The sequence below is a fragment of the Rutidosis leptorrhynchoides genome, chromosome 1 (assembly GCF_046630445.1).
Source record: "Rutidosis leptorrhynchoides isolate AG116_Rl617_1_P2 chromosome 1, CSIRO_AGI_Rlap_v1, whole genome shotgun sequence".
In the NCBI taxonomy this organism is placed as follows: Eukaryota; Viridiplantae; Streptophyta; class Magnoliopsida; order Asterales; family Asteraceae; genus Rutidosis; species Rutidosis leptorrhynchoides.
The window spans coordinates 716,251,937-716,263,110 of record NC_092333.1 but is presented as its reverse complement, the minus strand read 5'-3'; the positions used below and the strand labels follow the sequence as shown (position 1 = coordinate 716,263,110).

At 30.9% G+C, this 11,174-nt stretch overlaps 1 long non-coding RNA gene across 5 annotated transcripts; it reads left to right on the top strand.

The window, feature by feature from the left end:
- Positions 1-1,260: 1,260 nt before the first annotated feature.
- LOC139886251 (uncharacterized) lies at positions 1,261-5,841 on the top strand. Of its 5 annotated transcripts, none has more exons than XR_011772361.1 (5): positions 1,261-1,389; positions 1,787-1,880; positions 1,985-2,827; positions 5,097-5,178; positions 5,666-5,841. It is a non-coding gene; the product is annotated as an uncharacterized lncRNA (long non-coding RNA). The 5 variants fall into 5 exon arrangements; XR_011772362.1 differs by having other exon boundaries at positions 1,982-2,827; XR_011772359.1 differs by having other exon boundaries at positions 1,787-2,827.
- The last annotated feature ends 5,333 nt before the right edge of the window (positions 5,842-11,174 follow it).

Genomic DNA, 11,174 nt, shown 5'->3' with positions numbered 1-11,174 from the left:
AAAATTTGAAAATGGAAGATGTATTTAAGGCCATAAAAACATGATTAATGGAAAAACATGGACAAAATTTCATGTTGTATTTTTATGTAATTAGTCATACTAAACATCAAAAGTAGTTACCTTATACATAAGGCATGAACAAGAGAGTTACCTTATACATAAGGCATGAACAAGGGCTGGTTGGTGGTGATTTGATGTGTATATACCAATAGTAAATATGTATAGAAGCTAGGTATGATACGAGTACATATACTCTAGATATACGTATAGAAAATCTTGTGAAAAATGGAATGAGAATTCAAATATAGCTATCTTTTGTGAATATACTTATATTGTTTTATGTATTTAAGTCTTTAAAAGTGATTAAATACATTACATATACGATATATGTATAAACATTATACGTTATAAGTATTTATGTCAAATAACGTTACGTATGGTTATCGTTTTGAAAACTTAAGTTAGTAGTTTCAAAATACACTTATAACTTATTGTTATTAATACAAAATGAGGTATTAAAACATCCTTAGATCATGTTAAATATGTATATATACATATATATACACAAACGTATAATTATCATATATTGTATAGTTCGTGATATCATCGGTCAAACTAGACGGTCAAACGTTGTGTAAACTCTTTTCAAAAACATAAATCTCATCAATTTGGATTGCTTATCATGTTGGTAAGGTTTAATTTATGTAAATATTATTCTTATAAGTATAGAACGATCGAAAAAGTGCGGGTCATTACAGATTGTCTACGTCTCACCTCCCCCATACCCTACAAGTGTGGGATTGGGTGTTGTTGTTGTTGTTGTAGAAGGATGACACTCGACAATGACACAATCTTAATGATGTCATGTATGTAATATAGGCATAATAATTTCAAAGACAATAAATATCCTCTCTATATATTAAAGCACGGACCATATTATATAAGATTAAAAAAATATTTCTTACCAAATCCAATCCTAACCATACAATAGAAATATTTAAAAGAAATGTGATGGTCCACGTTTATCCACATTAAGAATTGTCTCTTTCTTAGTAATATTAGAATAAATTTACCAATATGCCCCCTGTATACGGTTACAATTCTTCTCTCACACGACTTAATATCAAAGTTCCCGTATCCGTCGCTTGCCAGTTGCTCCGTATTTTCTGCGTATTCAAAATCAAAAAAAAAAAAAAACGTCGTATCCATTCAACCAATCTCATATCAAATTCTTTTCTTCTAATCTTCAATTCTTATAAAATAAAATCTACTTGAATTTAACGCCATCTGAATGAAAATTTTTCAAAACTTGGTCTATGGGTAAAAATCTGACAACCGAAACCATTATATATCATTATTCTTTCATTAGGGTTTCAGATCGCATTCCAGGTAAGAATTTTGATTATTTTTTGGTTTGTTTTAACTAATTGCACACACATCAAGGTATAACGTTTGATTTTTCTGTTTAATGTTTCTAATATGTCTTATTTGATTATAAATCGATGATTGTTTGTGAATTTGTTGTCAGGTTATGTTGAATCCCTATTATATTGCTCTTGATATAAACTTTTTGTTTACTTTAAGGTGTAAGTGTACACGTGCATATACTTATAAGATATGTTCTAGATTTTTTTTATTAGTACAAAAGTTTGTTCAAACTACTAATTATAGAACTCTTTTAGAATGTTTAGAAATTTGAAGTCGAGGTTATGTAGAAATTTATAAATGAAGCGAACATGCCTATTGTTACTTACACGTGCAATTATGCTCTTTTTTTGTGGTACAGCCTTCCTTCTTGTCACGTTCGCTTGCAAATTTGGTGAAGTTTTTAACAGTCGCAAAATCTTACATTAGATGTTTTGACTCCTTTACTTCTATGGGTACACTTGTTTTACTATCACCTTTTTTCGTTGACACCTCTATATATTAGTAACCATTATATCTTTTTCTGATGGCTTTTTAATCGTCACTTCTGCATTAGAAGTTTCATCAATGAAAGATTGTTTTGTTTAGCATTTGCAACGGCTCTTGAATTCTATGAAGGGACTCCAGATGAGGTAAGTTTGGAGGTGTTTACATGTATTTAGGTTCTTAGTATAGAAAATATGTTGATTTTGTCTCTAAATATCGTCAAGTATGAACTGCTGATTAAATTTTAGTGAGGTTGTTGATTTATCTATGGCAATGTTCAGGGCATTTAATCTTTCTGCAAAGTAAGTTTCTCATTTATATAAAGGAAGACATGCTAAATGTGCTTAGAATATAATAAAATCTACTTGGTTTCAGGTTTGTCTTTATGTTGGTTTCATGTGCTCATTATGATCTTACTAAGTTACAGGTATGTTTATTTCTTCTATTTAGATGTGGCTATCCTAACCTCAATAAGAAAACGGTTCAAATAGGGTTGGTGTTACTTTAATGGATACATGACACTTATGACCCTAAAGTCAATCAAAAGATAATAGAGAAGAAGGGGCATGTTTTTATGTCAACTACTGAAGTTTTACCATGGTTTACTTTACATGGTAAGAGAATGCACAAAGTATATGTGAAGTCTGTGGCAGTTATTTCTTTACAATCTACATCTATCTACTACCTATTAAAGCAAAGCCTATATTAGGTAAGATTTTAATTTTAATAAAAAATCATTTAAGGGGTAATCCCCACCATTAAAAAGTAATTTTGATTTAGATCCAATGGTTGAGATTTATCTATACTAAGATATGTCTCTTTCATTTTAAAGCTTAATGGTAGTTTCTTTATGCAGAACTACAGGAAAATAGAGGCAGGTTGCTATTCTTCAAGCAAAATAAACGGCCCTTGACAGGTTATCTTAATACCTTTACTATGAACTAAAAGTTATCACTTGATTGGTTTGGTTTGCTGCTGCTACATTCAGAGGCGGAGCTAGTAGGGTGGCTTGAGGGTGCTCAGCCACCCCCAACTGTAGTGGATTAATCGATACATGTATGTGTTTTAATTGTAAAAGTTTTGAGTTGTTGATAAAGAAGATGGAGTTTTTAAAGTTGAAGGCGAGTTTCAGATGTAAGTTTGGAAATCTCTGTTAGAAGAGATGATAACTCTTTGTCTTTTTCTCATTTTATGTTTTTGACCCCTCAACTAGTACAATATTTGTAAGTATTAGCCCATCAAGTTTCATAAATGTCATTTAATCTTCATTTTAAAGTTAAATATTCCGTAATATAATATAAAATATAAATAAAATATAAATAGGAGATAGATGTATGTTTTATTATCATAAACTAGAATTTTATTTTATTTATTTCACATATATTGCATTCAAACTTTAAGTAATAAAAGATGTACCTATTAATAATGTTTTTGGGTAAAACTGTTCATAAAGTAAGTTGAAAATACTACTCAGTAGCATAAGTTTGAATAAGAAAATTTGTAATTTGTTATTGGGTGATGATAAATCTGTTTTTCATAGATCCACTTGTTTATGCAACAGTTATTTATACAGTACAACTATTAATGCATAAAAATAAGTAGATTTATCAAAACCTTGAGTGGAAATATCAACCCATTTGTCATTTGTACGTAAATTTTGTACCGTTCTAAATAATAATTTTATTTACTTTTTGATAGTCATAAAAAATCGGTCGTTGTAAAGACTTGAGCCACCCTTAACAATAATTTCTGGCTCCGCCCCTGGCTACATTATAGATCTTTTCGTTAGGTTCGGCCGACCAACAAACACTTCAAGTTTTTTAGTTCGTATGAAGTGTTTGACTGATCATATGAAAATGTGAGTTAAGAAATATGAAATGTAAGTTTCATAAAGTTGAGACGTGTTTATGATTAAAATATGCAATTACTGATTTTTTTTTCAAACCAGTATAACCTTAATTATCTGATGTTGAAATGTGACTATAAAAATGAAGTCGTTTTGTAACATCTTATGCGATCGGATTGAGCGATTTGTTTTTCTTGGTGTAGAATTACCTTTATATATGAGGTGTATTTGATAAAGTGGTTCAACAGATACCAATTTATCCACATATAGTTAATGTTGTTCGATCCTTTATATGTTGGAGTTGAACAGTTTGGCTGTCCATCAACTATCAAGAGTTACCCGAGTTGATTTTCATTAATTCATTTGCATGAATTTGTGAGCAAATTGTCTATTACACGAATCTCTAATGAATATTAACACTCGACTTATTATTTTCGGCATACAATTTGGAGCTGTGTTTTGCAATTGTTAAGTGGGCTTGTCAGACTTAATCCTCCAAGCCATATCGTCATTAAATGAGTACATCTTTAGGACGCTGCTGGATGAACATATCAAATGTTTATTATGAACTAATCTATATGTGTGTATGTGGTCGTATTTAGGGTCGTGCATGATAATGTACTCTGGTATACTTGTGTCTCGCATCGTTCGGTACATCTTGGGGTCGTTATGGCTAAGGATGACCTCCTTTGCTCTGGAGCTTGGTTGGTTTTCTTTTAGCTGTATGTCTTCGGGGATGTCTACCGTAAAGGTGCATGAGTGGTGTTTGGTTTGTTACGGGTGGTTGGCTCTTTGCTTGCGCAACAACTTCCACCCGGCATGCCGTTCGAGTTCTGTTTACAAGGTCTTTTGGCTCTATTTATTGAGGCAACATCAAGCGTCGACTCAGTGGCGACTTGACTGCCGTTTAGAGCCTAAATTGAAATCCAGGCAGACTTTAAAATCCACGAAAATTTGATTCTACCATTCCCATGGCGTCACTTTTTTATTCTTTATTCTTTATTTTTTATTATTTTATTTTTATTTATTATTATTATTATTATTATTTTTTATTTTTTATTTTTTTAACTTAATTTTTAATACCTTTTTTAGGCCGTAGGTCCTCACGGAAGCAATCTCTCTACCCTGGAGTAGAGAGAGGAATGACTTTCTCTTCCTATGGGTGGAAACTTTTTTCTCGACTCATGGTTAGAGAAACGACATCTTTTCTACGCTAGGGTAGAGGAAGGATTGTCTACATCTCACCTCCCCCATACCTCGCAAGTGCGGGATTGGGTTTTGTTGTTGTTGTTGTTGTTGTGGTGTATATTTGTGTTGTAAGTTCACTGTTTATATGTAGAACTATAAGACAATAGAGGCAGTAGTGTTGAGGCTTCTACTAATCGTTGCCATTCTTCAAGCTCAAGAAATGCCCCTGACAGGTTATCTAAATACTTTAACTATGAACTATATGTATATCAATCGGTTGGGTTGATTTATTGATACACATAATGCTTTTGGATAGGTTCGTCCGACCAACAAATACTTCATGTTTTTAAGTTCAAAGTTAACAAGTCCCAATGAATATCTTATAGTGTCTAAATTACCCATCGTCTTATAGTTCTATCTTCCATTTAAACTGTAATAACCAACCGTTCTGTTTGTGAGAAAAACCCCAAAATTTACCATCACTCCTTCAGTTTAAAAAAGCTCTGCATTTACCGCTCTATGTTTACCCCTCATGTAAGCTTTTTTTTTTTTTTTTTTTTGAAAGGCTACCCCTCATGTAAGCTTAGTGTTGAAGTTGGTTATTTTTTATTCAAACTGTCTAGTGTATTGTAGATTTTCATTAACTAATGCCATAATTGTATCATTGTATTTTGTATGCGTCATATATATGCAATTATGCTTGCATGTCTGAATGGACAGGGACAATTGCAGGAGTGATCAAAAACTGTTCTACTTTAGTTGAAGAGTTATATGATGTTGTGACCAATCTATAGCTACAATTACTTTGATCTTGGGGAATGTAAGATATAATGATCCATAAATTCTTTACACAAATTATATATATATATATTGCTTAAATACCAAATGCTTTTTGTTCCAATAGAAGGCTGATACAAATGTGAAAAAAGCAATCACGAAGACACTAAATGAGCCTTAACATATATTGACATCTTTGTAAGATAGCATTCCCAACGGGTGTTATTCAACTTCATAATTTAATTTCTACCTTAAATACTTTTAAACAAATTTCTAAAACTCGTACCAATTTTTTTAATGGCAAATGGAAACTTTTCTAAACACCATTTAGAGCATTGCTAGATATTCTGCATTGTAGAATTGAAGACAAATTCAAGTTATGGAAATCATACGCTACTTGTAGTGGAATAAAAAAGTAACTTATGGAGAACAACTGAGTGCATAGCAACAAATGGTCTTTGATTTTCTTTATTTCTTTTTACGCTCGTATCCATTGTTTAAATTTTGTAAACGAGACTGTCCAAAAATTTATTCTATGATTGAAAATTAGCATGACTAGTTTTCAATCCATCGTCATTGTAGGCTTAAGTATCAAATTTATGTTACAACAAAATGACATAAATCTGCCTTTTTTTTTTTTTTTTTGACAAAAAAAGTATTGTCAATTGTGTGTTTTGCCTTTTAAGTCAACAAAACTAAATACTTTGAAATTTGTCCGTGGAAAGTTTGACATAGTTTAAGGTATCTCAACAAGAATAGGGTCTATATAACTCTTAATTCATTACTAAAATTGTTTTTACTTTTTCACTTAATTTTCTGAAAATTAATATGTTGACATAGAATCATATATCTATCTATTCTCATTAAAAAGAAAATGGAAACAGAGCTTAATATAGAGAAAAAGTAAACAACCCTTAGTGTGATGTGAACACACATTACTTTTAACCTACTTTAGAAACCATTTCTATTATTGTTCAATTATAAAAAGAGTGATGTTGCAATTTTGCTTTCAAAATCCCGCGAATTCGAGGGTATTAAACTAGTATAAAATAATTGTACGGGGATAATGGTTGTTTTTTTCCAATAAACGAAAAGCTTTTGAAATATTACATTGAAGTATATGAGTATATGACTTCTTTAAAAAAACTTATAATAAAAATATATGTGAATATAAAGCATACGGTACATTTTATATATAAATAATGTTTTGTATTGAAAGGTTTGATAATGATGATGAAAAGATGACAATTTACAAATTATGATTTTTCGTATCGACAATATATATAATTGTCACTAAAAAAATTCATAAATTATATATCTAACACGCTTTACATATAACATATAACATCCTTGTAAAACCAACACAATATATTAATATTAATAAATATATATATAATTAATTTGTTATGCGACTATTTGTATTGAGTTGCATCAAAGGATATTGTTATGTGATAGACATCTATCGTACTTTGCATACTTATTACGAGTAGTATTTTGTATGTATATATATGTCTCCTTGCAAAGTGGCTTATTAAATTGAGATTAGTTGGCTCGTAGCGGAAACTCAACTATACAAAAAAAAAAAATTTAACAATAACATAACATAACATAACGATAATAATTAATAATTAATAATTAATAATAATAATAATATATAATATATAATAATGATAATGATAAAAATGTGAACGCATTATACTATTTTACCATCTTTCCTTTTATCGTAATAACTTCTTGTAAACAACTTGGAAAACATAGGCATATATGACACTTACTATAAAAAGCAATACATGTGACGATGCGAGGTACAAGATATATATATTATTATAATTATAATAATATATAGTATATATAACCTTTAATCTGCTTGATCTTTTAAGAAGCAAATAATTCATTAATTTAATTTGAAAGATGGATGATGTAGTTGCTGTGTACCAACGTTTGCCGGAATCCGATTCTGACGTGGAAGACAAGGTGGATGTCGGATTGCAACCGAGAAAAAGTCAACAATATTCCAGTTCTGTTTTTCAAAGTCCGACGTTAAAGGTCAACGGTAGCCATGAAGAACCATCACAGAACAATGCCTATCTACACACAAATGGAGGTATGTCTCACAAGTTAAGTTCTATATATATATATATATATATATATATATATATATATATATATATATATATATATATATATATATATATATATATATATATATATATACTGCTATATAGGCCGGTTTCGACGTGCTCTATATTTTAATTTATTGAATAATATCATATTTTATATTTTATTTATGTGGTTTTCATTTCGTTATTTAAACACATATATTACTTTTTTTCCCTCTAAAATAACTGTCTTTCAAAAATAGAAAATTAAATTGATATTTTCACCCTTATTTACTCTTTTTATTTAGAAGTTTATACCTAAAGGAAAGAACAAATGTGACATTTGAGTATTAAAAAGAGTATTTCATATATGTTTCCCTTTTTGATAAATATTTCAAAATTCTAGGAGCCGTTGTAGATCTGGATATGCATAAGATTCCTAGTGTTGTTCAAATAGAAACTCATGTTTCTAGAAGAGAACAAATAATAGGAAGATCTGAATCATTCATTGAAGATACCAAGGAAGAAGAAATTGTGGAGTTGGAATTTGAGAAGGTGAATCCTAAACTCGAGAAGCATATGATGCACTGTCCTAATTGCAAGGCTCAAATCACCAAAGTAATTCTTCGTCGGAAACTAATAACAATGAAGCCTCATTTCAATGGAGTGTCACAAGAGTCACACGAGCCAAATGAGCCACCTGAACTACTCGGATGCTTAGCGTGTCTAAGCGTGTTCAATAACTTAGGTAATATCCGGTATTCGAATAACTCTACGCATATTTTTTAAGTTTTTAACTCTCACCTTTAAAGTTCGTGAGAAAAAATCATACATCTACATATATATAGATCATAAATTTTTTGTTACTTATGTCAAAAAAAAAGTTCTGATTATTTTAGGAGTGACTTATGTGCTAGAGTACGTGACATAAATGTTATAGTGAATAATTATAACGTGTTGACATAAATTTTCTGCTAATTAGTTGTCCACCATCATTTTACTTGCAAGTTGCAAGAACGAATAGTGCATGTATATATTAAGAGTTTTTAAAGAATATTATATAATATATTACTCCCTCCGTTCACATTTCTATTTTGAGATGTCCCCTTTGTACTTTAATCAATGTGAAGAGTTTATTCTAGAGTGAGAAGATTTTTGATTGTTGGAAAATGAAGTTAGTGGAATTTTCTAAAACTGTGTGTAAAAAAAAAAGTAAACACTTGTAATGAAACGGATGGAGTATATTATATCATATATATTATATTTTATATTATATTATATGGGTTAGCCAATGTGCTCGTTTATAGGAGGGTTTCCTTTCTTACCAAAAAAAAAAAAAAAATGTAATAGTTGCCCAGTGAAGCACACAACCCGGGTTCAATTCCTGACTGTGCCAAATTGTTCAAAAGGGGAGTGTGATTAGAGGGTGCACATAATACGCAATTTACCCGGTACCAGGTCTCGCGCTTGGGGGATTGATTACCCGAGGTTTTACCTTCTATGTGGGAGCCAATGTGCTCATTAATAAGAGGGTTTCATCGCTTACTAAAAAAATGTAATATATACGGAGTAATATATAAGGAACCTTTTAAAGATGATCTTTAAAACTATATTTAAGAGTTTAAGACATACATAATTACTTATATATTACTAAAAACCGCTTTAAATAATATGTAGAATTATTAAAGCTTAATTTTTTATTAAGTATAACCCAAAATTCTAAGAGTAGATAAATCCAATATATAAACTATTGAACGCATAATTAGTTCTTAGAATCAATGAATTATACTTTGTTGTCTAAGAAAATATCCAATGCATCTTATTATTTATACACGTTATAAAATAGCTTTCATTTCGAAAAATAATTATTGAAGGTGTTGGTGCATAAAAAGCTCCGAGTTCAGACCAACAAATTCGAAAGAGACAATCGACCGACTGTTGGACCTGTCAATCAACTGTCGGACCATAGGATCGAGTATATAAGGGAGCTTATGTATTAATTTGTGGTTGATGATCTCCTAAACCCTAATATCGTTTCCTCTCCATTTACTTCTTATCTAAAACCCACTCAAGTCGAATAACGACTCTAGGCATCGATTTAATCCGATCCATTCGATCCGTTTTGACTCAATCGATCCCCAAAAGTCAACGATTCGCTAGAACCTCGATCCAAAGATCTGAATACTCCAACAGAAGGACTCGAATTTATCCACGAATATATATACGTCTACTACAAGGCTTGAACCCCCAACCTCTTAATTGATCACTGGGGACCTCACAAACCGTTAGGTTATGAGCCCTTTAGTGTCATGAGTATAAAGATAAAATCGACATTTACCGAAAATATGTTAAAAATAATTATGGGATTAGAGGAGTTCTTAAATTCTAGACGTTTTGACTTCACACAGGAAAAAAAGTCGTCACTTTCGACTTCAAATTTGGAATCACATTTTTAAAATTGATTGACACAAGATATCTCTATTTTCAGGAAGAGGCATCTTCAAATACGTTCCTATTTTTCCAAAAGGGTCATCCTCAATTGCAGATTCGCCACAAAATGGAACCAAACAGAAAGTCGTCTATCATGAGGATGGTAATGCACACACACTTCTATTAATTATCCGTTGTTAGTTTCTAACGCTAATGTTAACAGAAAGTTGTCTACTACTTTTGTAATTTTAAGCATCCATAATTGTTTTTGTACCTTCATATTAACCACTCACTTCCTACATATAACCAAATTAATACACCGCCAATTATTACATAAATTTAAGTATTGAGAGTAGCCCTTTAAGACTACAAATAGCAAAGTGCCAAAGTCTATTACATAAATATCCTCGCGTTCACAGCACCGGTTAATTTTTAACCCGCGGTAAATAAAGTAAGAAACTTTTAAGAAAAGGACTGCTCATGTAATTTTCTTTAAGTACTGCTCATGTAATTTTCTTTATAGATACGTACACTTCGTTTCATTAAAGGGAACCAAATATCCACAAACTTAACTCTTATAATTTTATTCAATGAAATTATAGCAATACCACATGTTACCGGAGTAATTACAGTTAACCCGAAAAATGGATTGCCGCCTTCTCATGATCAATCTCAAATTGGAGACGAATTACTAAATGGTGATGCAATTATCAATGTGCCGGCCCCATCACTTGAGCGACAAGATTCAACACCTTTAGAGATTTTAAAGAGTGTCGTGTATGGTGGTTTAATGGAAGTGATTGCAAGTTTAAGCATAGTTACATCTGCTGCTGCTGGGGATGCCACCACAAGTAAGTTTATTAATTATTAACTTCAATTCTACTAAAAAAAAGTTTTACCCTCAATATTGACATACTTTTAAG